General features: G+C 41.7%; 2 long non-coding RNA genes across 2 annotated transcripts; one reads left to right on the plus strand and one right to left on the minus strand.

Annotated features, from left to right (window-relative positions):
• The first annotated feature begins 1,616 nt into the window (after positions 1 to 1,616).
• Positions 1,617 to 7,186, plus strand: LOC144587772 (uncharacterized). Its single transcript, XR_013542913.1, has 2 exons — positions 1,617 to 1,653; positions 2,865 to 7,186. It is a non-coding gene; the product is annotated as an uncharacterized LOC144587772 (long non-coding RNA).
• A 10,334-nt stretch (positions 7,187 to 17,520) lies between these two features.
• On the minus strand, positions 17,521 to 24,635 carry LOC140705444 (uncharacterized). Its single transcript, XR_012084829.2, has 3 exons — positions 21,089 to 24,635; positions 19,310 to 19,467; positions 17,521 to 17,601 (listed from the first exon to the last, which is right to left on the minus strand). It is a non-coding gene; the product is annotated as an uncharacterized LOC140705444 (long non-coding RNA).
• Positions 24,636 to 24,958: the final 323 nt, after the last annotated feature.

The raw sequence follows: 24,958 nt of genomic DNA on the forward strand, positions 1-24,958 counted from the left end.
CTTGCCCCTGCAGGCTAGCAATGTTTTCCTGCACAGGAGAGCACCCTGCCCAAATTTCAGTGGCAAATTGATGGAAAACTCAGCTCCTGCCAAATTCAAGGGTATGGTGACTAGTAATCTCTAGGTTGGGGGGGGGGTGTTACAATATAGAACCACCTTCCACAGATGGCGAATGTTGCCTGCTGTGGAATGGATGGACCCAGTAGGAGGCAACATCTGTGCTTTCCAGTTTGTCTCTATTGTGCCATAGAAATGTCTGTTCCAGGGGCAAGCTTCGTTTTATTTATTTATGTAAAAAAAATTAATCTGTCCCCCCCCAAAAAAGGGGATGTGCTGAAATCATCATATATATTTTAAAAAGTGAACTCCATTAACACATTATTCACACTCATAACAAATGAAAAGCAGGAAAATTGAATATATAAGATGCAAAACTGAGTTAATAAATACAGTCAGCCAACTTTAAGTCTACATCTGTTGGAAAATGAAGACATTTCTGAATCTGCATACTGTAGAGGGCCCTGGTACCGTATTCCAGGATCTTTCACACAGCGCTTCAGCTAAAGCAATAATAATATTAAAGAGGACAGTGACGATTATTAACTATTTTAGTGTTATATATAAGCAGCTGTCTAAATACTAGATTGTTCAGTAAAAGGCATCTTGGTATCACCTATCTTGAAGAATATAAAAAAGGGTCAATAATAGAGGAGTTGTGATTGATTGATCAGCCAGTCCTGTTTGGCTAAGTGCCAGAGACTGGAACTTGTTCTTTGTGATGTAAATAGCAAGGAGAAATGATAATCAAGGAGGGAAAGACATTAGCTGTAGTAATCTTCAGAGAGGGCTCCAGAAAGGAGAATTACACCCCTGATTACCCAGCACTCATTGCTATCAATTATCACTGGGCTTAATATGGATCCCTGAATGATATCCCAATTAAATGACTTTCCTGATTCAGTACATTCCAATTAGGACCTGTGCATTTGAAAAATTGCACCATTTATGCCAAAAAAAAAAAAATCTAATGCAAATAGAGCCACTGACACTGTCCTCTTTAGGAGCCATTGCAGCTGAAACCAAAGCATTTGGATACTAAAGATTTGTTTTCATTGGTATGAAAACATAATTTCAACACTGGAGAAAATAAAGGATGGTACAGGAATTGGGATTGTTATTACTGTCATTGGTCAGGACAGTTGTGGCAGAAGTTTCTGCTGGCTCTGTGCCCTTACAGATGACACAATATCATGGAAGGAGAAAACGCTGACAGTCACAAGAGAGTGTAGCCACTGTGCAAAAGGCAATGGGCAGAAATGAGAATTTAAATGCTTATAAAGTAGTGATAACCATGACCCTGCAGCTCCTCACACCATTTTGGGGTTGGATGAGTTAATTTTCTCCTAGGATCCTCCCAGCTCTAAATCTGAGCTGGATGTCGTGCTCAGAGCAACCCTGTTGGAACCAATGACATTTAAGTGAGCCATGATGAAATTAACACTTATTGATTTCATTAGGTCTGTTCTAAGCAGATTTATAATACTTCTAGATAGAAAGACTCCAGTTGCATCAAATGTCTGTGCTTTCTTTTTCTTGTTAGACTCAACACACGTGCGCACCTCCCCCCCGAAAGGACTGAAGCAGCAGAAGACTGTAAGCAGATCAAAGTTGGATCCAATAGTATGACTGAAGAAGCTACTTGGATGAGTAGCGAAACGTTTCAACCTAATAAGAAGTCCAGTTGCCATGATTCAAGTTCCATATAACTACACCTGGATGACTGAGAATCTTCACAGATATATCCAAGAGTATGATTTAACATCATGGATCCATACTTAATCATTTACAGATCAAACCTGTTGAAATCAGTGGAACGTGAGTTGGTTCTGATTAATATTAAGTCCCACTGATTTCAAAGGGGTCTATAAGGAACTTATGAGTTCATGATGTAACTACACACTGACCAAGGTCCTATTTCAAAATACTGTACATGCAAGGGGACTCACACAAGCAGTTTTCATAATTTACTGGCCATCTGTCACACTCCTGAGTGTACAACTGAGGTATGAGACCTGGTATGTCCTGGTAGGTAAATTCACAGCCAGCCAGAATGATCATGCAGATCATGTCTGGTTTCTGCTTCATGTTTGTAAAATAGATCTACCAAAAATGTATGTTGTGACACCACTATATAATGCAGATCTCAGATATTGACACCAGTCACGGAAGGTGTAGAGGTTGAGGCAGGAAACAACACAGTGTGTGGGGAAACTGATGCTACGCATTAGTGGAGGAAAATTATTGTGGGTGCTGCTTTTCACAGCACCCACAATAATTTATTTCCATCCTTATAAGATCTACTAATATGGTTATATTTTCAAGAGCGCAGATTCTTTGACAATGTTTCCCAAGTCATTAGTTTTTAATATATTTGTATTTACAGCACGTCACAGTTTGTATTACAGTGGGCTACCATTATTTTGAAAAGATACTCATTTCCTTTTCAAAATAGCTTCTGCAATTTCTGATACCTCTCATGGCTTCCATGCTTTTAGAAATGTCTGAACAGTATATAGGAGAAAAGATGATTCTGATGCTATCCAGATGTTACAATTTTTAAAAAAACTGCACAATTTTCGCTGCACTCTTATGTTGCTTGTATTTAACTGGTATTGACCTACTGCTAATTATTTGCAAGGAGGAGACAATTGAAGTGTATAGTTCTTAATATCTTATGGTCCCGATACATGTTTCTAGAGGTCACACCTTGAAAACACTACTTTAACATATAATCCTTTGTCTTCCTGGGTGGCCTTCAATGGCCTGTACATTTCCTATTGTATTTTTTTTCTTTTCTTTTTCAGAAACCACATTACAGGCATATCTTCAAATTGTTTGGGATGTGATCCACTGTTCAGTAGGCAGAATGTTGTGACGTGGCTTTGTGTGAAAGGACTGCATTAAGCCTTGAGTATAATCTGAAGCATTTGAATAAGAATGTAGTTCTTAAACAATGTAATTCCGAGACATCATGTGAATTCTAATAAGAAGATTGCCTCCTGGATGAATGAGGGCCTCTTCTTCTTCTTCTTTTTTTTTTTTAAGGAAAAATTCAGGAACAAGTAATATTGTAGACTTAGAGACCTGAGAGGGACACAAAATGCTGACAGGCTGATCCAGGAAGTCTGGCACTCTTGTACATTGTTTCTATAGGTCAGGGCCGGTCCTGCCACGAGGCAGAGCAAGGTAGTTGCCTCGGGCAGCAGAAGGTGGAAGGCGGCAGCAGTGTGTCAAAGGAGATCGCTGGGTCCCACCTCATTTTCCTGCGCCACCTGGCTGCCTTCAAATGCTGCCCCATTGCCCTGGCAAAGGAACTGTTCAACTGTGTGTACAGCTGGCTTGCATACATAGAGTGGGAGGAGACACCACTTTGTTCTCTGGTTGGACAGGAAAACATCTTGAGGAATGAATGTGGGAAAACAAGGTTGACATCATAGATGTAACCTTTTCTCATCCACAATGGAGTTTTTCTTTCCTTTCCTTCCACCTCCAACTTCTTGCATGCTCAAATCTGCTCTGAATGGTCCTTTGGCCTGCCAGGGCAGAGGCCCAGTGGGCAGGATCAGTGAGCACCAGAGCTCAGCAGAAGAACACTGGTACAGTTCCCTCCTGTTCCAGTATGTGCTGTTTTATGTATAATCAGTATTTGTCCAAAGAATTCTATTGGGGAGGGCATACCTAACTCTCTGCGTCCATGGCTCAGGCAGTATGTAACTGCACATAATTTTCTAGATTAAATGTTATTTAGCATTTACATATGAAAAGCACAGCACTGAAAAAGTAAAATCTCTGCAAATGAGCCCCAAGATAATTCTGCCAAGAAAGCAATCCGATGTATTTCACATCTGCACAAAAATTTTCCAATGACTTGTTTCTGGAGTTTAGTACAGAGATATTACTTATTATCTGACTTGGGAAATTTACTTATTTCCACTGTCAAACTTTGCCAGTCTCTCTTACAGCGATTTCCCCAGAAACGAGCAGGGTTTTTTTAAAAACTTACATGACACAAGAGAGCTAATGGGGTGCAGTTGAGGAGCAACCCCCATCATCCCTCAGGGGGGCAAAGTGCAATGGCACCAAGAAAGAAGGATCAAGGATGATTTGGCTTTTCTTCTGCCTCATGTTCACCTTGCTGAAAATGCTCTGCTGCTTTTCAGGGCTTCCCCAGCCATGTTCTGGTGTGCAAAAGACATAGCTGTAAAATTTCTGTGGTGCTCCATGAAAAAGAAGAGAAAAGCCAAGGGTCTGTGATTATCTGTGAAGCTGCCATGGTGCTGCTCTCCTTCTGGAGGGCATGACCTCCATGCATACCATTGTCCTAGAACTTATGTAATGCTCATCTCTCCATTCTCTCACTTCATTGGTTAAAAAGGAATGATAATTTAAATGCTTTAGCTAAGGTGAGGGTCAGCATTAGTTGCTCATTGGGTTCTTGGAGCATAAGATGGCAGCTTCAGATGCATGATTCAGGAACTTAGGTCTGCCACTTTGTCAGTGACACTGCACCAGCTCCAAGTGAAACTGGACTAGCCACTGATCAATGATGACAAGTGGTAGAATTGTGCAATGCACCCCAAAGACATGCAATGAGTACAGGATACCAAATCATTTCTGTATTGCCTAAACTGTGTGTCTGTTGAAGGATGTACCATAACAGCTGTAATTCTCAGGACTTAAGACAAAAGGATTTTCTGTTAATTGAATTTCCACTTTGAGAAGGAGATGTCCATAATTCTCTAACCAGGTAAAACTGAAAGGGAAAATGAGTAATTCAGTGGAGAAAGCAGGGAAGAAATATAATGAATTGTAAGAAGAAAACCACATACCATTTAGAAAGGGAAGACAATTTGAGGAAAGTTGACATATGGAACTCCCAATTACAAGGAAGTTGCTTTGATGATGAGTTGTCTCTGAGAAAATAATTTTATATAAAATAATATATTCAGAGTATTCATGAAGGCTTTCACGGCCAGGATCTAATGGTTGTTGTGGGTTTTTCGGGCTTCTTGGCAGTGTTCTGAAGGTGGTTTTTCCTAATGTTTCACCAGTCTCTGTGGCCGGCAGAACACGGCCAAGAAGCCTGAAAAACCCACAACAACCAATATATTCAGACATTATACCAAATACTATCTTTACCACCATTCTGCGATGGATTAGCTTTGCATTAGCATTTTGTGATTGATGGGTTTCAGTCATTTTCAGCTCACTTTGAAGGTAAAAAAAGGATTGAGAGCCCGTGAATGAGGTAATAAGCAAGCCACATTAGAAGAAGATTCAGACGCATACACATTCCTTTCCTCAAAAAAAATGGGAACACCAGTGGGGAAGAGTTGGGTGGGATGTTCTTGTTTGGAATTGTGCGCACACACATACACATGTGTGTGCACACATGCGTGCATCTGCACACCCACCCACAGCTCTGACCGTGACAAAACTGAATGTTTTGGATCAGACATTAAGTACAATAGAACCTCCGTGTCTGCAGGATCAGTATCCACAGTTTTATTATAACATTAAAGGAAAAACCCAGAAATACATATTTCCACAATAATTATCAGAACTGGCCACTAGAGGGAATCAGAGACCATGCTATGTATAGAGTTTGCTATTATCCACAGTGTTTGGCATCTGTGAGAAGGCTTGGAACTAATCCCCTATGGATATGGGGGTCCTATCATAGTTTATGTGTACCTTAAAACACTGCTTGATGTGTGATTCAGAATGTCCAAATAATCTATAGTTCTTCTGTATGTATGAGTTACTGAGTGTGAATTGAGTCTGGGTAACCAAATCATGTGGAGGTACAGGTCAGTGGAACCTTGGCCTGAAATATTTTGAAATCCAGGTAATACTTACTGCTGGTATGGAGTCTTCTCCTGACTTGAAAAGGTTTTCCATATCGGAAACACCAAAAACAATGTGTATGTCTGATGTAGAATTAGAATTGTATCTGGTTTCTCAGTTGCTCACCTTAATCTACATAATGCTCCCCTCCCCTACTTTTGTGTGTGTGTGTGTGTGTGTGTGTGTGTGTGTCTGTCTGTCTGTCTGTCTGTCTGTCTGTCTGTCTGTCTGTCTGCATGTCTGGATGTGATAGCTGGAAATTGAGAAAGTTAGCAGGAAAAGACTGACTTGATAAAAATGAGTTTTTGGATAAGGGTTTTACAAATCCCATGGACTGCCAGAAAGATAAATAAATGAGTTCTCAATCAGCTGAAACCTGAAGACTCACTAGAAGCTAAAATGACCGAACTGACTATTGCACGTTGGACAGATCATGAGAAGACAAGATTCACTAGAGAAGGCAACAGTGCTTGGAAAACTCGAATGCAGTAGGAAAGAAGGAGGGCCAAATAGGAGATAGCTGCTTGGAGCGAGAGGCTGGGGCTTCCTCAATGTGTGTCCTAGGAGAAAAGCCAGCCTGTGCAGCCTTCGGCAAGCTGCACAGTCCCAGGGTACCCCTGGAAAACAACACAATTAAATAACTTCTGAGCATCCTGTGCCTAGAAAACTTAGAAAAGGTCACCAAGTCAGAACTAATTTGACAGCACTTAATTATTGTTAAACACACAATAAATGAACTCAATAAAGAAAGCCATGGTCTTCAGTTTATAAGACCTGAGCATAGCTGTTAATGATAGGATTTTTGGTAGGTCATTAATATGTACATTTGACAAAAGTAGGCAATAACATAATGGTACATAAGAACAAAAAGTTGCAGATCAAGATTTGAGCCATTTTCTGAATATATGTAATAGAACCTAATTTCCTGCCCCAGATTTGGTTATGATACTAAGATATGATTCATCCAATAAAGTTTTAAAATACAAACTGTGCAACTGGGTGATTTCTCAGAGAGCAAACATTTCTTTGTGAAAAAAGGCATTGTGGCAGAAAGCTAACTGTGTCATAAGTTATTCATAAGTTTTAAAAAAGCATTATGTATTTTAATTATATTCTTACATTTTTAATTAGAAACCAAGAGTGTTTATTTCTTCCTAATCTTATGATACCCGTAGGAGAGTCAGTTTTCTTCGTTGTTGCACACAGAGAAATAAAATTGTGAATAACATCCTGGTAATAATTATTAGTATTTTTAGACATATTGGAAAATAAGACTGCTTGGGGAGAAAAGTACCAAGCTAATTAGGCTTTTCATTTGTCAACACCATTGTGCAGATAAGGCACCAACATTTCAGAAGTATGGGAAACAAGAGTCTAAACAGCAAGGCATCTATGTTTAGATTTCCTTTAACAGGGGCTTCTCTGGCTGATCTTCAGATGGGGATGAATTAAAATAAAATGTGATTCATTTTTATCCGTTATTCGTCAAGGTTAACAAATCAATGAATACGAATAAACAAATATTCTTCAATGAATTGACGAACAGATCCGTCGATTCATCTGTAATTTAAATCGCTATAACACTGGCCCCCAAGGATCTAGAAACACCAAATTTGTAAGAAAGCTTCCTTAGACACTTTTCTACAAATCCTGAAAGATTGGTGAACATCAGATTATGGACCCCCACGTTATATAGTGACAAAGAGGACACCCCAGGAAAGCTCCCCCCAGGTACTTAGACTCTGAAATCACCACAAAGCTTCCTATGGATTTTGGACCGCTAAGTTATTCACCCACAAATTGGGTCCCCCCCAGGAGAGTTTACCACATGGCACAGAAGCCCATGGCATTGAGGGAGTTATATTTGTAGGCATCCTTCAGTCTCGAAAGACTATGGTGACGTGCTCTGTATGGAGGACTTGGAACAACGTTTAGTGTGGCTGAAGAGGCCAATTCGAGAGTGACAATCTCTTCCACACTGAAGACAAATCCAATCTGTCCCCTGTCCAACTCCCTGGTTTTGCTTCTTTTGTGACTTCCTCTTTGCCTCGGCCTGCTGAGCAAGGGTCTCTTCAAATTGGGAGAGGCCGTGATGCACTGCCTGTCTCCAGGCTGAACGATCAGATGTCAGGGTTTCCCATCTGTTGAGGTCTATTCCTAAGGCCTTCAGGTCCCGCTTGCAGATATCCTTGTATCGCAGCTGTGGTCTCCCTCTGGGGCGATTTCCCTGCACTAATTCTCCATACAGGAGATCCTTTGGAATCCGACCATCAGCCATTCTCACGACATGCCCAAGCCAACGTAGATGTCGCTGTTTCAATGATGTATACATGCTGAATATTCCAGCTCGTTCTAGGACTACTCTGTTTGGAACTTTGTCCTGCCAGGTGATGCCAAAAATCCGTCGGAGGCAACGCATATGGAAGGTGTTCAGCTTCCTCTCCTGCAGTGCACAAAGGGTCCAGGATTCAGTGAAGTACAGGAGTGTGCTCAGGACACAGGCTCTATAGACCTGGATCTTGGTATGTGTCGTCAGCTTCTTATTGAGCCATACTCTCTTTGTGAGTCTAGAGAACATGGTAGCTGCTTTGCCAATGCGTTTATCCAGCTCGACATCCAGGGGGAGGGTGTCAGAGATAGTTGAACCAAGGTACACAAAGTCATGAACAACCTCCAATTCTTGTGTGGAGATGGTAATAGAAGGAGGTGAGTCCACACCCTGGCTCATGACTTGTGTTTTCTTCAGGCTGATTGTTAGTCCCAATATAATATATATATTTAGTCCCAATATAATGAGAGGTCACTTTGGCAGAGGCATGCATGAGGCACTGAATTTGTCTTCAGCTCAGCACAACATTACATTTGCCAGTGAAGTAGAGTTTGCACTCAGGAGGACTGGAGGCAAGGGGGTATTTGACAGCACAGCAGACGTTTTGGCTCCGTCGGGCACTGAGGAAGTTGGCAGCAGGAAAACAGGCTCTTTAGGCCCATCGGGCACTGAGGGAATAGGCAGCAGGAAAGCAGGTTCTTTTGGCTCCATTGGGCACTGAGGTAGTTGGCAGCAGCAAAGTACCATGTCTTGCCCCATCAGGGCACTGAGGCAAAAGGCAGCAGAACGGACTTTGATCTTCTTCAGCAACATCAGATTTGCCTGCAAAGGAAAGGTTTTTGCCCCCAGGAGGCAACTGAGGTTGCTTGCAACTTCCAACAGTACCAGCAGCACCATCAGATGAACAGGGTCGGTGCTATTAACAGAGGTTAATCCGTGGGGCCGCGGGGCTGTCAGAAACAGATCAGCTCTGTAATCCGAAGCTGGGCGATGGGGCGACAAAGACGCTTATTTAGAACTGGAAAGCTGGGGATTGCTTGCAACTTGGCTGCTGAGACTGCCCGGATATGATAAAAATAGCCCTCTGAGGTTTGGGGGTCTTAGACAGGTCGCCCCCCTTGGCCCGGGTTGAAAACAAGAAGAGCTCTGCCCTCTGAAGCAGGGCAACGGGGTGATGCCTGAACAGGCTTGAATGGGGCAGAGCCCGGCTTTGGGTGTGCCAACATGGCCGGACAGCCCTCTTTCTTGGCACATTATGGGCATCACCCAACACTTTGCTCTTGTACACTTTTGTTGTACAAGAGCAACTATTTATTCATTTTTCTTACTGCTCAGTCTGGGTCTGCCAAGAGAGCTGGACAGCCCTCTTCGCTTGTTCGGGGGTACTGGGACCGGCTCTAGGTGTGCCAGCCAAAAGGGTTAGATGGCCCTCTTGGCACGTTCGGGTGATGCGTAGACAGGCTTTGGGTGGGGCAGAGCCCAGTCGTGCTGCTGTCTTGGCATGGGGAAGCCAGGAGGACAGCTTTGGAAAATCAGATGATCAGCTCTGCAGTCTGGAGCCGTACAATGGTGTTGCTTGTTTCGTTATTGATGAAAAAAAGGGATGGTGGTTGTTGCTGGCACAAGATAAACTCTGCCGTCTCAAGCCGTGCGATGGGGCGATGCCTGGACAGGCTTTTGGGCCCCATCGGGGCACTGAGGCAAGTTGGGAGCAGCAAAGTAGAGTGTGTTGCCCCATCAGGCACTCAGGCACATGGCAGCCGGAAAGCAGGCTTTGGGGCCCCATCAGGGCACTGAGGCAAAAGGCAGCAGAACGGACTCTGGTCTTCTTCAGCAACCTCAGATTTGCCTGCAAAGGAAAGGTTTTTGCCCCCAGGAGGCAACTGAGGTTGCTTGCAACTTCCAACAGCACCAGCAGCACCATCTGATGAACAGGGTCGGTGCTATTAGCAGAGGTTAATCCGTGGGGCTGCGGGGCTTTCGGAAACAGATCAGCTCTGCAATCTGAAGCCGGGCGATGGGGTGACAAAGATGCTTATTTAGAACTGGAAAGCTGGGGATTGCTTGCAACTTGGCTGCTGAGACTGCCCGGATATGATAAAAATAGCCCTCTGAGGTTGGGGGGGGACTTAGATAGGTCGGCCCCTTTGGCATCGGTTGAAAACCACACGAGCTCTGCCATCTGAAGCCAGGCGATGGGGCAACGGGATGACGCCTGGACAGGCTTTGGGTGGGGCAGAGCAGACAGACCTTTCGGAATGTAGCCCAAGTGGAAGGAGCTGCAGGATAAGGAAATTGTTCAAATGGCCAGCAACGTTGTTGACTTTTTGCCCTATTAGGCACCGAGGAAGTTCGCAGCCGGAAAGCAACAACATCACATTTGCCTGCAAACCAACTAAACAAATAAAGCAATGGAGATCGAGGAAGGAAACTAATAGAGGGTCAGAGAGTGTGTATAAATTTTATTTTCAGAATGATGGTGGTGTAATTCTTTTACTAAAATGTGACCTGCCTGCTTAAACAAAGCCCCCCCCCTCAGTATAATGTAATTAGGAAAATTCCCCCCCCCCCCGACCCACTGTGGCAGAGAAGCCAAAAAAAGGCCAAAAAGAAAAGCCCTGCCAGGTAAGTCTCAGTCAGAGACACATACACACAAACAACCAAACAAGTTTTGGAAGAAAAAGGAATGATGGATCCAGCCATCCACCAAGTTCCCTGAGAGACACAAGCCTTTCTAAAATGAACTTTTGAAAATTGAATATAAAGTTAAAGAGATTCCACAGTCACACGATGACAGCCCCCCCCCCAGACGATAGACACACACACACAAGTCTCCAGAGGGGGAAAAAGGTTTGATTGATTTGAATTTGAAATTAAATTAAGCCCTTCCGAAGAAGTAGTCTAAGCTACTTGAAATTCTTCCCCAAATTCCCAGTAAAGTTGATGATAACTGATGAATAATGATGAAAAAGAAATATATAGGTCTTTGCTTTGGTGCTGCAAAAGCAAAACTACAAGAGCACCAGCAAGCCAGCGAGCAGCAACTGTTCTCACTCTGAAGAGCATGAACAGAAATGGGGAACAGCCAGATGGGAAAAGCTTATATGAAGCTTCTGTAAAAGTAGATACACCTTTCAGCAGTGCTGTTGGCTGCCGGACATGCCAATCCAGGATCTCTGTCCTGATTGGCCAGAGCTTCGAATTGGTGCCAGCAAGCTGAGAGAGGCCCCCAAAAGGGGTAACGAATATAGACGAATATGAACGGATCAACGACTAAAACCGAGGAAATGTTTGTCAAGCCATAGTCGTCCTGATTTAAAATTTTACAAATACGGGTCAACAAATATACGACAAATCGGCTATATTTGTTGGAAAAAACGATTCATTTTTATATTCGTCCCCATCTCCAATCTTGATCCTTTTAAAAAATGACAATTCCTTACAGATCAATGATGAGAAGTGTAAGAACTATCCAATGCACACTAAAGACATGTAATGCGCAATTTAAAGCAAAATAATTGGTATCAGTAGGGTACAACAGCAGGACACAGAGAACTTTGCTGGTAGGGACTAGTGGTTGCCATTGTGGGGTAACCAAAAAGTTGAGGGATTCTCCTACACATCTGAACACTGATAACAGGTAGCAACTTTAGCAGTCAGGAGTGAGACAAGGGACAGGTTCTTGACTGGCTACCTGCACTACAAAGCCATGTTCTGCTGAGCATCCCTGATAGCTGACTCATTGTTAGGACAAAGAGGAGTACTGTATTTGACTCATTGTGGCTATCCGAGGTCCCAGCCAGCAAATTGCTTTAGCAACAACATATGGGTGGTTATCGTGACACTGAAAATAGGAACAGAGACGTTCAAAGACCATGGTTGCTCCCACACTAGCTGTTTCAGAATTGTTGTCTACTTTGATTCCTTGACCTATATGAAAAGCACTCTTGAAGCTTTTAAGGAATGCTGTGCTTTTTGTTGCATGTTCTGCCAATCTTATTTATTTATATTTTTGGTGTAAGTGGGAAATTCATGATAGAAGCCCCTAAAATAGTCATGGCTGTGTTCTCTATTCAGACAGTATTTTATTTGCTGGGCTTTGGGCATAATTTTTCTTTTCCTTCTTTCACCATGAAATAAGGTGGGAGGGAAAGCTCATCCCATTCTCTTCCAGTGCCTTCCTGTTCGAGAACTGCTTCATCCTGCTGCTTTTCCACATGTAGGGGAAAAAAGGGGGGGCCCTCAAGGCTTTTCTCCTGGGAGGACAAGAGCAATGTGACTGGGCAATTCTGTGCCGAGAAACTGGGGAGAGAAGTGGCTTAGGTTTCTGGCTGAGGTTGGGAGTTTGATTCCCCACTGTGCCTCCTGAAAGAAGAGCCAGCCTGTGGAGCTATAGACAAGCTGGTCAGTCCCCCCAAAAGAAGGAAATAGTAGAGCACCTTTGAGTACAGTCTACCAATAAAACCCTGGAAATTGTTGCTATAAGTTGGAATCCACTTGTACACAATTATATTGTGTTTGTATTTCTACCATATGTGATGTCCTTGCCCATTTATAAAAAGATACAGTGGTGCCTCGCTAGACAATGATAATCCGTTCCATAGAAATCGTTATCTTGTGAAAACATAGTTCAGCGAAAAGCGTTTCCCCACTGGAATGCGTTTAATGTGTTCCAATGGGGGGAAATAGTCATCGTCCGGTGAAAATCACCCATAGGGAAGCTGCTTTGCAAACCACCGATCAGCTGTTTAAATCGCTGTCTTGCGAAGCATTGGTCCCGAAAACACCCTTTTTGCGAACATCACCCATAGGGAAGCCATTTTGCAGAGCCGCCGATCAGCTGTAAAAATCGCCGTCTTGCGAAAAAACTGTCTGCGAAGTGTGGACCAAATCATCATCCAGCGAAATCCCCTGTAGGAAAAACTGTTTTGCAAATCACTATAGCGATCACAAAAAGTCAACGTCTAGCAAAACCCCCGTTTTGCGGGGTAATCATCTTGCAAGGTACCACTGTATTGGAAAATTTTAAATAATAGAGAAAATGTTACTCAATGTCACAAAGTATACAATATGAAAAGAACACAGAGAGCTGACTAGTTATAACTTCTGGTAGATTAATTTATGTGAAATGCCAGGAATTATGTACAACACACAACATAAAAGGAAATAGTTAAGTGTGGCATTTCTCAATAATGGCCAAAACTGACTTTTAAAAAAATTAGCAAAAAGGAGAATCATCAAAAAGGAAGCACTACAAAGAACAGGGCACCATTTTTTTTAAAAAAAAATTGCTCAATTCATTAATGCTGAGTACATACACTTATAATTCAAGATTAATTAAAATGAATCATTTTGAGAAGTGAAGTAATAATGTATGTGCTTCATAAACGTGCTTCCATATCTTGTAAGGATTGTAGAAGATCAGTCTCCATTTACCCACTGATGCCCTGGTGCTGAGCAGGGAGGACACGGGTACAATGGAGTTCATTGGCAGGACTGGGTGCCCCCTTGTCCAAATCTTCCATCCCTTGCTTATCCACAGTGGTGGGAGGAGGGGTCCCTTTGGTCAGACCATTGGGGCACTAAGTGTATTTTCTACAGCTTCTGAATGATAGAGGCCCACAGATACTCTTGCTGTGGTTTTTTAAAAAATTGTACATTTATATGTAACTTTTTTAAAATAAAAATTGGAATATTTTAAAATTTTATTCTCTGACTGTTAGATCAAGATGATATCCTCACACTTTTGCATTTCTTTGGAGGAAAATGAAGAGGGACTGACAACAGAGGAAGAGGACTGTGAAACTAAACCTGAGCACATGAATTGATGCTACTGTTAACAACAACAACAACAACAACAACAACAACAACAACAACAACAACAACAACAACAACAACAACAACAACAACAACAACAACAACAACAACAACAACAACAACAACAACAACAGTTCAATTCCCCAATGTTCCGTGATTGTCCTGTGTTCTATTTACACATGCACACTATCAGTTTATGGTCCAGCCATCACAAGATCAAGATGCATGTGTGAATGAGATCTGAATTTTTCTAATACTTCATGAATAAAATAGAACCAGATAGAATTTCACACCAGTTCTTTTTGTCTGAATGCAAGTTCATTAATTGATTTGAAACTGTGCTTTGAAACCATGGCTTCAAAATACCAGTAAACATCAGAGTAAGGAGAAAGCGGAAGCAACTACAGAACAATTTGGCATTGGAATTGTTGCTGAGGGGAAAAAATGCTGAAGATCAGATCATTGACACAAATTACTTGAATGGAAAGGATTAATTTCTCTGCATGAAAGACACTTGAAGCTCAAGTTGGTTCTTTCCCCCATTTTTCTTTGTTTTTGTTTTTCAAAAGCTGTTTTACAATACTTGTTTGGCAGGATTCTGATCCTTCAGATAATGTGTTGATGAACTAATTAGTAGTGTATTCTGATATGCAGTGTTCATTTGGATTTTTTTTTTACCACCTCATATGCTGTCCCTAGTTTGTTTGAATGAGGAGGACCTTTTTAAGATGGAGTGACTGTCTATGTGTGCAGCCCTAACAAATCCTTTCTTCCTGCCTTGGAATTCAAAGACAGGCCCACCTCTCTGCTCAAAGTACTTTTTCCTCAGAGGGTCTGTTAATGATTGGTAGAAAACCTCTGTAAAAACTCTGTTGAAGCAGAGTTGTTAAAAGCAGTCATGTTGTTAATAACTTTGCTGTTGATCTATCTGGCCTTGTTAGTAAATGAAACATTTGTACTCTTTCTAATACTCATGTCTGTAAGTGCGTCATTGAGATTGGAAGTGCCAGTTAATGAGAAAAGGGGCGGATTAGCTGAGGAACCTGCCCAGGTGAGGAAAAGTTAACAACCATTTTTAAAACTCTGCAACACTGACTGACTGCTGAGGTAGATTTCAGTGAGGACTGGGATTATGCTGTCCAATCCACATACAAATGGTCTCAGGGGCACAGCATAGATCAAGGAAACTACACTGATTCAGAAACCATCAGAAGTGTTCTCATTAGCTCCTTTTTGAATGTGCTCAAGATTCACTGACTCCTTCCAGCTGACCCATTCTGAGGAGTTCAAGTTCTTTCAAGTCATGAGCCAGAAGTAATGTGCACAGCAAAAACACACAAACAGATCTACATTTTTATGTTTTATGTTCTCCATGCAGAGCAAGAGCATCATTTGCTCAGCAGGCAATTAGACAAGAAACAGATACGGGTGCTGCTTTCCGCCTTCTGTGGATGCCAACTACACAAAAAAGAAGAGAAAGATTTCTAGCTCAGAGGCCTGGACTTTTCAAATGGTTCATGCCTGAGTTGTCCCACAGCCGTCACACTTTTCAGTCAATAACGAAAAGCTTTAGAAGCTCATCTTAAAACACACACTCTTGTCACAGAATAATAGCCAAGATCTATGTTGCAAAAACTTACCTTCATAAAGCCTACAAACTATGATTTTAAAAACATCTCTAATTGATTTTTGCCGTCTCTCAGGTATACTTATGTTATCACTGCTGCAATTTTGACAGGTCTCCATGTCTTAGCAGTCCATTACTATTTCTTGCCACCACCCTGCTATTTGTTTGTTTGTTTGTTTGCCACCTTTCACCCCATAGGGGAACAATTAAAATCATACAATAGTAAGAAGTTTAAAATGCCATGCAAAATTAGACATATACAAAAGCCTAATCGCACAGTGACCAAGATTTAAAACCATTATGAAAACATTGAAAAAGCCTACACTTAATAAATAAAGCGATCTTGAGACCCCCCACTTGTTGCTTAAAAGCCTGTCTGAAAAGGAAGGCTTTGCCTGATGATGATGGCAGGACAGGAGGGAGAGGGAGAATCTGGCTTCTCAGGGCACGGCATTCCAAAGCCTGGGAGCAACCACTGAGAAGTCCCTCTCTTGTGTCTCTTGGAACCAAGAGAAGAACCTCTCTGGAAGATCTTAAAAACCCAGTAGACTCATATGGAGTAATATGATCCTTCAGATAGCCTGGACTCAAGCCATACAGGGCTTTTATAGGTAATAACCAGCACTTGAGCTCAGAAACAGTCTGACAGCCAGTGAAGTTGTTTTAGTAAGGGAGATACATGCTCCCTTTAACCAATGCCAGTCAGCAGTCTGTCGACAGAGTTCTGAACCAGCTGAAGTTTCCAAACACTCTACAAAGGCAGCCTCACATACAGAGGATTGCACTAATCCAGATGAATTGTAACTAAGACATGTGTCGCCATGGCCAGATCAGATTTTGCAGGAATGGGTGCAGCTGGTGCACCAGTTTTAACTGTGCAAAGGCATTCCAGGCCACCACTGAGATATGTACATCAACGCTCAGGGTTGGGTCCAGGAACATACCTATATTGCAAACCTGACTTTTCAGGAGATGCCTAACCCCATTCAGTCCAGACTAGATCTTTATTCCCTGATTTTCCTTGTGACTGATCAGCAGTTACTCTGCCTTTTCTGGATTCAGTTTCAGCTCATTAGCCTTCTGTGGCGACCACCCTGTTTTGGCTCATGCAGGAGGATATTTGCATGCACCAATGGGAGTAGTTGGGAGGCAGAACCAGAGAAACTAGAAGGGAGAGTGAGAGAGAGAAGGAGAGTTTTGTAAATGGGTCAGCTAGTCTGTTTGAGTCTGAGTGAGAAATTAGTTTGTGGGAGTTAGAGAGTGTGGTAGAGTGAGGAGTTAAGGTAGCCAGTTAAGAGTGTGTAACTTATAGAGAGTTAAGAGTGAAATGAGTTATTACTGAACTACTGAGTACTTCAAAGTCTTTGAAGAAGCTGTTTAGGTGAACTGTAACCAATAAACAAGCAAAGCGTGCTGCTTATATACCGCTCCATAGTGCTTCAAGCACTCTCTGGGCAGTTTACAAGTTAATTATGCAGGGTACACATTGCCCCCCTCCAGCATGCTGAGTACTCATTTTACCGACCTCGGAAGGATAGAAAGCTGAGTCAACCTTGAGCAGGCTACCTGGGATTGAACCCCAGGTCGTGAGCACAGTTTTGGCTGCAGTGCAGCAGTTTAACCACTGCGCCACAAGGCCTCAGGCTAGTGAAATAATCTGGGGACACGCAGGGGCATGTCACACCTTCATCCAGTGTATTACTGACAACAGACACTGGTCTAGGCATTTTGGGTGCATTTCCAGATTGGCTTATCCTTCTCATTTCAAACTCTTCTACTCAAATACTTAACCAATACAGTAAATCGTCTGAGACATAAAGTGAAGCTGATCATTGGTTTATTTGTATAAAAGGTTTTCTTCCATATCAACATGACATTCTTCTTGATTAGACTGGAGCAATTTTCCTCCCAAGGATTATACCTATTAAAGCAGAACAGATGTGGTGATTACTAGATAGTAATAAGCAAACAGTTTCTGTTGCATAGAATACCATCATATAGTTACCTACACTACAGGTTTTCTGTAATGATCTTTATACATCAGATTTCAGTGGCAATAAGAAGTTAGAAAACAAAATATTTCTTTCCTAGAAATCTGCCACTGAGATTCAAAGACAACATGTATGGTTTGTCCAAGGTCATGTAGGATTCTTGGGAAAACACAGAACTGAGCTGAAATTACAGCCATCACAAAATTTCTTCTTTATTACAGAATCATTGTTTTCTTCCTTTTGAAACTCTGTGGACTGATGAACCATTGGCCGGTTTCAAGTGTACCACCTAGAACCTGCTGATTGCGGAGATCCTTGAAAAGAATATTGCTTTAAGTAGATTTCTGATTCAGCAAGAGTAATTTAAGAACCTTCTCAGCCAGTTGCCAAAGAAACAACAAAGAAGGTTACAGACTAATACATTTGTTATGACATAGGCTTTCATGGACAAATGCCATAATAAATTTATTTCTCTTCAGGGTGCCAGAAGACTACTTACAGTTTTCAATACATATTTGCAATGTTTTATTTGTGAAGAGCCTGTACTTTGTAAATCTGAAAATATATAGTGGATCACAAGATTAAGTAGACCATCCAATGTTAAAGGTATTTCCAAGACTATTTTAATGTTTTCTTGCTGAAGTGCTTCTAACCCATACATATCAGCAGATCTCAGGGCAGAGCACAATTAATACAGTTGTGTTAAAAGGCATGAATGTAATTACATCCATTAAAACACTTTCAAATACTTTAACCAATTAAAATAATTCAGTCATTGATTGAACTGAAGGACTGATGACCAAGGCATGATCTGTCTAATAATCAAGTGAACAATCAGGCTTGAATTCAGTGCCAGAATAAAGGCAATGTTGGGGCCCGTCAGGCCTGCAAGGGGAGGGCATTCCACAACTGCACTGCTACAGCTGAGAGAACCCTCTGCTAAGTCCCCACACATATAACCCCCCTCTCAATGGTGGGGCACCAAAAGGGCTGCTATTACCCAGTTCTTAAAATCTGGGTACCGCACCTGCACATAATGACAATTAAACACTCTCAATTGAAACTGACATTAAGCTAATTATCAAGCAAATTATGTAACCCAATTAATATGGATTTTTTCTTATGTAAATTATGTAAACTAATTAATTTTTTTTTTGTTTCATACACATCTGCATTTGGGCCCCTGGTCCATCAGTCATCACAGTTCACAGCACTGTCCCTAGCCACCCAATATCCCTTCAGTGAGGGTCAGCAACATCAGGCCAATAGAGGCCCCCCTAGCCAAGATCAGCTGTAGTAGCTTCTTCCTCCTCCAATGCCTCTTTTGGGTGGTTGTGGGCCTCCCAAGCTGTGGCTCTCTGGCTTGCTGCTGTGAGGAGCCTTCTGGGGGAATTAGGGGCACTCCCCCTCTTGTATTTGGAGTGATGGAGGAGTGATGGATTTGGACCCATTTTCCAGTCCAAGGATCCTGGAGGAGCATGGGCCTTTCTTCTTCTACAGTACAGAAGATTGGAGGGGGAGGGGTTATCCTCCCAAGTTTTCGACCCCATTTCCATTGATGGTGACAAACCATCCCTCTCTTTCTCCTCTTCTCCCTTGAAGCCTGGTGCCTGCCATTCCATCCTGTTGCGTCCTCACCCTCCAGGCGTGATTTGTCCTCCTCTCGGCTCCCACCTGAGGTCCCACTCCTGCTTGCTGCATCCTGAGGCTGCCCCGCTGCCAGAGTCCTGTACTTGGGTGGGTGGGGGCCTGCTATGGATAGTTGAAGTGTCCCTCTCACGTCTTTACACTTAGTCCTATATAAATGCAGAAAAATGATCCTTCAAATACAGTATCGAGTACCAAAGGATTCAGACCTTTAAACTACTAGAATCCCGTCATGTATTTCCACATCTAATGTTGAGTATGTGTGGCCTACTTTAGCATAAACCTTATAAGTAGAGATGGGAACAAATCCAAAAAATGGTGATAAATTTTGATCTGTTATTTGTCAAGGTTAACGGATCAATGAATACGTATATACGAATATTCTTCGATGAATTGATCTGTCAATTCATCTGCATTTTAAACCACTATAAAACTGCCCTCTAAGCACCTAGAGACACCAAATGTGTAGGGAAGCTTCCACAGACACTTTTATACAACTCCTGAAAGTTTGTTGAACATTGGATCACGGACCACTGAGTTACATAGTCACAAAGAGGACCCCCCAAGAAACTTCCCCCAGGTACTTAGAGACTGCAGAATCACAGGATAGTTTACCACATGGCACAGAAACCCATTCTGCCTACCGACCGTCAATCACCTGATCAGAAGCCAATAAGCAGTCACCCCACCACACAGCCAGCCACCCCAACAGCCTATCCCCACACCCCGTCTTTTCCCTACCTTAGCCCCCACCCCCACCAACACCCTCTTACCTTAATCGCTGCTGCCAAGATCTTCTGGCCTTGGAGCCACACATTTAAAAATGGAGACTTGCTGCCCTTTGCAAAGATGGTGGCTGTGGCTTCATTTAGGGTAGGGAAACTGCAGCCATCATCTTTGCAAAGGGCAGCCAGTCTCCATTTTTACATGCATGGCTCCGAGGCCAGAAGACCTCGGCAGCAGTGATTAAGGTAAGAGGGTGTTGGTGGGAATGGAGTGGCATGGGGCCTAAGGTAGGGAAAGGAAGGGGTGGGGGTAGGCTGTGGTACTGAGTGGCTGTGTGGGGTGGTGGCTGCCTTTCTGCCACCAATCAGCTGATCGGCAGCCAGTAGCAGAATGGCGTTTGTTTTTTAATACGAAGGATGAATAAAAACGGGTAAATATTTGTCCCTTCGTATTCATGGGGGTCTCTGGAACCCAGAAATATGGATAGATGAATATTTAATGAATTGGCTATATTCGTCAGAAAAAGTGATCCGTTTTTATAGTCATCCCCACCTCTACTTGTCACTAATAATAAGTGCGGTAGAACTATTGGAACAACTGCTGAATGCCAAGTGAATACTTATATAAATTCTATTGATTCAGTATGTTGGCTCAAACTGGGACTACCAATAGGACTTTAGTCTTTGTTAATTATTCCTCTTTCTTGTTCATAGAAAGCAAAACTGATAAGAGTATTTCAACCATTCTGAGGTCATGGAACAACAAGTCCCGCATAACGTGCACTGAAGAGAACAGCCCATTTCCTATTATACATTGTATTGTAAAATCACATGACACAGGCTCTTGCCTCAACACACACACACACACACACACACACACACACACACACACACACACACACACACACACACACACACACAAACACCAGCAAGAAAGGAACATGCAAAAAGGGTTAACCATCACTAATAAAAGAAACTGGTCTTGGGAGGTAGTTAAGAGATCTTCTCAGACACAAGACAACATAGACTGATGAGAAGTCATTACCTTCTCAAGGTGCTACTGTATCCCAAGGCTACAGCTCAGCACTGAAACTGTAGATTTGTTCCTGGTCTTGACAACTGCAGTAATGAGGAGAGTCTGAGAGCGGATTGTGACAGAAAGAACCAATTCTCCCACTCCCACCCCGCCCCAGTGAGACTTTCAACCCAGTGGCCTGTTAGTTTGATTTGAAAATAAGAATCTGTCAGGACAGTCTTATGCACTTCTACTCAGTGGAACTTTTCCCAAGATTGGAACCTAAGAGATATAAACATTAATGCAAGGAATTGACTGGTTCATCCGTGTGCTACAAAAGGTTTTCAGTCATTAAAAGAACAATTTTTGAAAGGGAAAGGATGCATATCCCTAGAATATTCAATTTAGCCAAAGGTTACACACACACACACACACACACACACACACACACACACACCTGTTTTCAGCAACAAAACCGCTATCGCCGTAGACAGTGTAGGATCACAGGACATTTCATTTACCAATTCTTTTCATGTTAGAGCAGGGATAAGAATGAAATTTATATGTTCTTAATTAGGTCCCTTAAGAACTGCAAGTTGTCTGGCATTCTTTTAGCTGGGCTCTTTTAAGCCCTAATCACCAATCATTGGGCTTTTTCACTTCCTTTAAAGACATCTTCAAACAATTTTTTCAAGCAGCTTGAGCGGATCTAAAGCAAATGTCTAACCCCATGAATGTCTAGCTATAATTGCAATGCATTGGTAGTGTTTCAGTGCTGAGAAAGAAAAAGAGTAGCTTTTTAAAAAAAGTTCATGAGAAATGTGTATTCAGGTAAGTATTTGAAAACTAATATATTTTGGAAATAGATTATTTTATTTGATTGTACTAATTCAACCAGGTTTAATCCCTGGATGCTGATTAACTAGGGATGAATGGAATTCCCTCTTCTGTTCACGTATTGTTTTGTAGATTTGGTTTGCGTTTTGATGTACTTCCAACAAAATCTTGGCTGGCAAGGCTAATTTTAAAAGCAATGTTAGAATGGGAACATATCCACAGTTTGCCACAGCTGTAGTAGTCTTATTTATTTTCTTCAACCCAGCCCTGTTGCCAAGGTCATAGAACCATTGATAAAACAATGCAAAACAGCAGAGTTTTTAAAAGTTAAATTCAGGGTGTAAAATGTCATATATAATTCTCTCACTCCCCCCTTCTATTTTATATTCAAAACAAGCCTGCTGGTTGGGTTAGGCTGCACTATAATGAATGTTCCAAGATCGGCCAGTGAGTTTCATAAAAGAGCAGAGCTTGAAACCCAGTTCTATCCAGTGCCGTGTAGTGGACCACTGTTCTTTCCACTATATCAGACTCCTTTTCACCTTCAGTGAATGGGGAAAAAATGGAGAGTTTTTGCATTGAAAATGGTTTTCAAATTACAGTACCTAGCCTTGGGGAATCTTCATGACCTGCAAATGAAAAGCTTTGAGATTCAAAAAACAAATGTATGTAGTTTGATGTAAACTAGTACAGTATGGGGGGCTGCATATTTGTAGGATGGATTGCCTACCTCAAAGATGGAGAAGTCAAGACCAGTTCCTTAATTAGTTCTGATAATTTTGGGGGCATTAGTGAGTTATTAGTTATTGGTTAACAGAGCAAATTTGCATTCTAAAGACAATTCTAAAAATTGGGGCAGTCCAAACAAAAAATTATAACTTTGAAACTGGACTTCTGATCAGAACCAACGTAGGCACATATAGAGTCTGCTCTCGATCTGTGCCAAATTTGGGGAAAGTGACACCTTGCAAGGGAAAATCCCAGAAGCTGATTCCACTTTTTCATTGGTTGGCCACTTGTCACCCAAATGCAAAGCAATTGTCCATCTTGTCTGCCGCCATCGGTGTTGTCAACATTCAGGCTGCCCTTTGCTATATAAAGCTTGACATCCCTTTGTTAACGTCCCCATGTTATGCAACAATATTGGGCCATTTCCTGGCATTTTGAATTGTGGATACAGAAGCACAATATCCCACATTCATAAACAAGAGGATGGTTTTTGTTTGTTGTTTTAAGAATTGAATTAGTTGTTCCCCAAACCTTCTTTTCCACAGACATTTCTCAATACTAGAATATTTTACCATACCCTCAGTTTTTAACGAGTGAATGTATTTCCTCTTTGCACTTTTCATTTCATAAAACCGCTATCTCTTAAAAAAAACAGAATTTCAATTTATCTTTGAGAGAGCATTTCTGCAATATGAAACGTCGTGGTCGAATTTAAAAACAATGCCTGGTGTTCAAAAAAGGCAAACAGAAAAGAACTGAAAAAAGCAAAGCAGTGAGTGGCTCTACCTCAGCCCAGGGTTGTTGTTTTTTTCTGTCACACTTCCTTCTAAAACATACTTTATGGGTTTTATTTATCGTCAGAACAGCTCAGAGAGGAAGATTAGCGGAAGCAAAAGTGATCTGTTTAAAGTCACCTTACTGAGCTGAATAGCTGAGAATTTACTCTTTTCCTTCTCCATGACCATTTAATGTGAATGCTTCCTGGTACTTCCTCTTGCAGTCAAAGAAAGTTTGGATTTTTTTTTTTTGAGGAAAAAATATATCCTTCAGATGACTAGAATTAAATCAGTAATTCTGTGCTGTCAAGACTTATGGCAACCCATTTCAAGAGAGCATTCAGAAGTGGTTTACTGTTCCCTCCTTCTGAAGGCACCTGGGCCTATATCGCTGGCCCAAGGCTACACAGGTTGGCTCTTGTTCAGATAGCTATCCAGCTAAAAATACCATAGAATCCCTTACCTAGAAGCTATCCTTTTGTTTTTTTTATACAGTGGGAGAGAGATTGTCCACTCTCTATTATGCAACACAACGCTAGCCTTTGTAGTAGGCTTGATGAGCAGGTGAACAGGCTGCCATTCAATTTTCTTTAGGTTTCCTTTCTTTCCATATTTTCCATGGAAAAGAAACGATTTATCATGCAGATTAAAATGAAGCGTAAGACGAGACATCAAGTTCTCTCGCAGATAAAACATTCTGCCCTTAACTGAGATCTAAATAAACAAAGCAAGTTGCCAAAATAATTCTGCTTGTGATGGCTGGAAACATTGCAGACTGGGCAACCGGAGGCAAATACTGGAGGAGGAGATGGAAGAACAAAAGTAAACAAAGATAATCATTCAGAATAAACAGGGAAAACCAAAACTAAGCCTACAGTTGCTCCAGTGTACTAGGCAGATATTGAAGGGAGTGTTGCCCCCTCCCTTCTTTTTGGGAGACCGTGATGCTGCATATTTATCTATTTTCATTAGGCATCTGCAGTTCTGAAAAGCCAAGCTTCTCATTTCATAGCTTTCACATACTGTGAGTATGCACATGCATATTTTTCAGAAATCAGTGTGCTAAACTGTAAATTATGCTCTAGTACTCTATTTGCCAGCTGAGCTTATACATCACACTATACCTCACCCTTGTACACCAGCACTGCACGACTGATCTCTTAACATGCTAAGACTCTGCATGATTGTTAATGGCTCCATATCCCAATTGTTGCAGAATGAGAACTGTGGGTAGCTCAGTGGTTTAGGTATCTGGCTGTGGAGACAGATAATAATAATAATAATAATAATAATAATAATAATAATAATAATAATAATAATAATAATAATAATAATAATAATAATAATAATTTATTGTCATTGTAAGTATATACACAGTATACCCATACAACGAAATTCACAGACACCCAGAGACCAGACACATGCACACATAAAATTCCCCAAACACTCCCCACCCACTAAAAGTCCCCCACTAAAAATACAAACACCTACACTGCAGGCCAAGTAACACAGTCCAACTAATTATTCACTACTGGTGGTCTTTAAGCTCATTATTAAT

This window comes from Pogona vitticeps, chromosome 3, assembly GCF_051106095.1.
Source record: "Pogona vitticeps strain Pit_001003342236 chromosome 3, PviZW2.1, whole genome shotgun sequence".
Classification (NCBI taxonomy): Eukaryota; Metazoa; Chordata; class Lepidosauria; order Squamata; family Agamidae; genus Pogona; species Pogona vitticeps.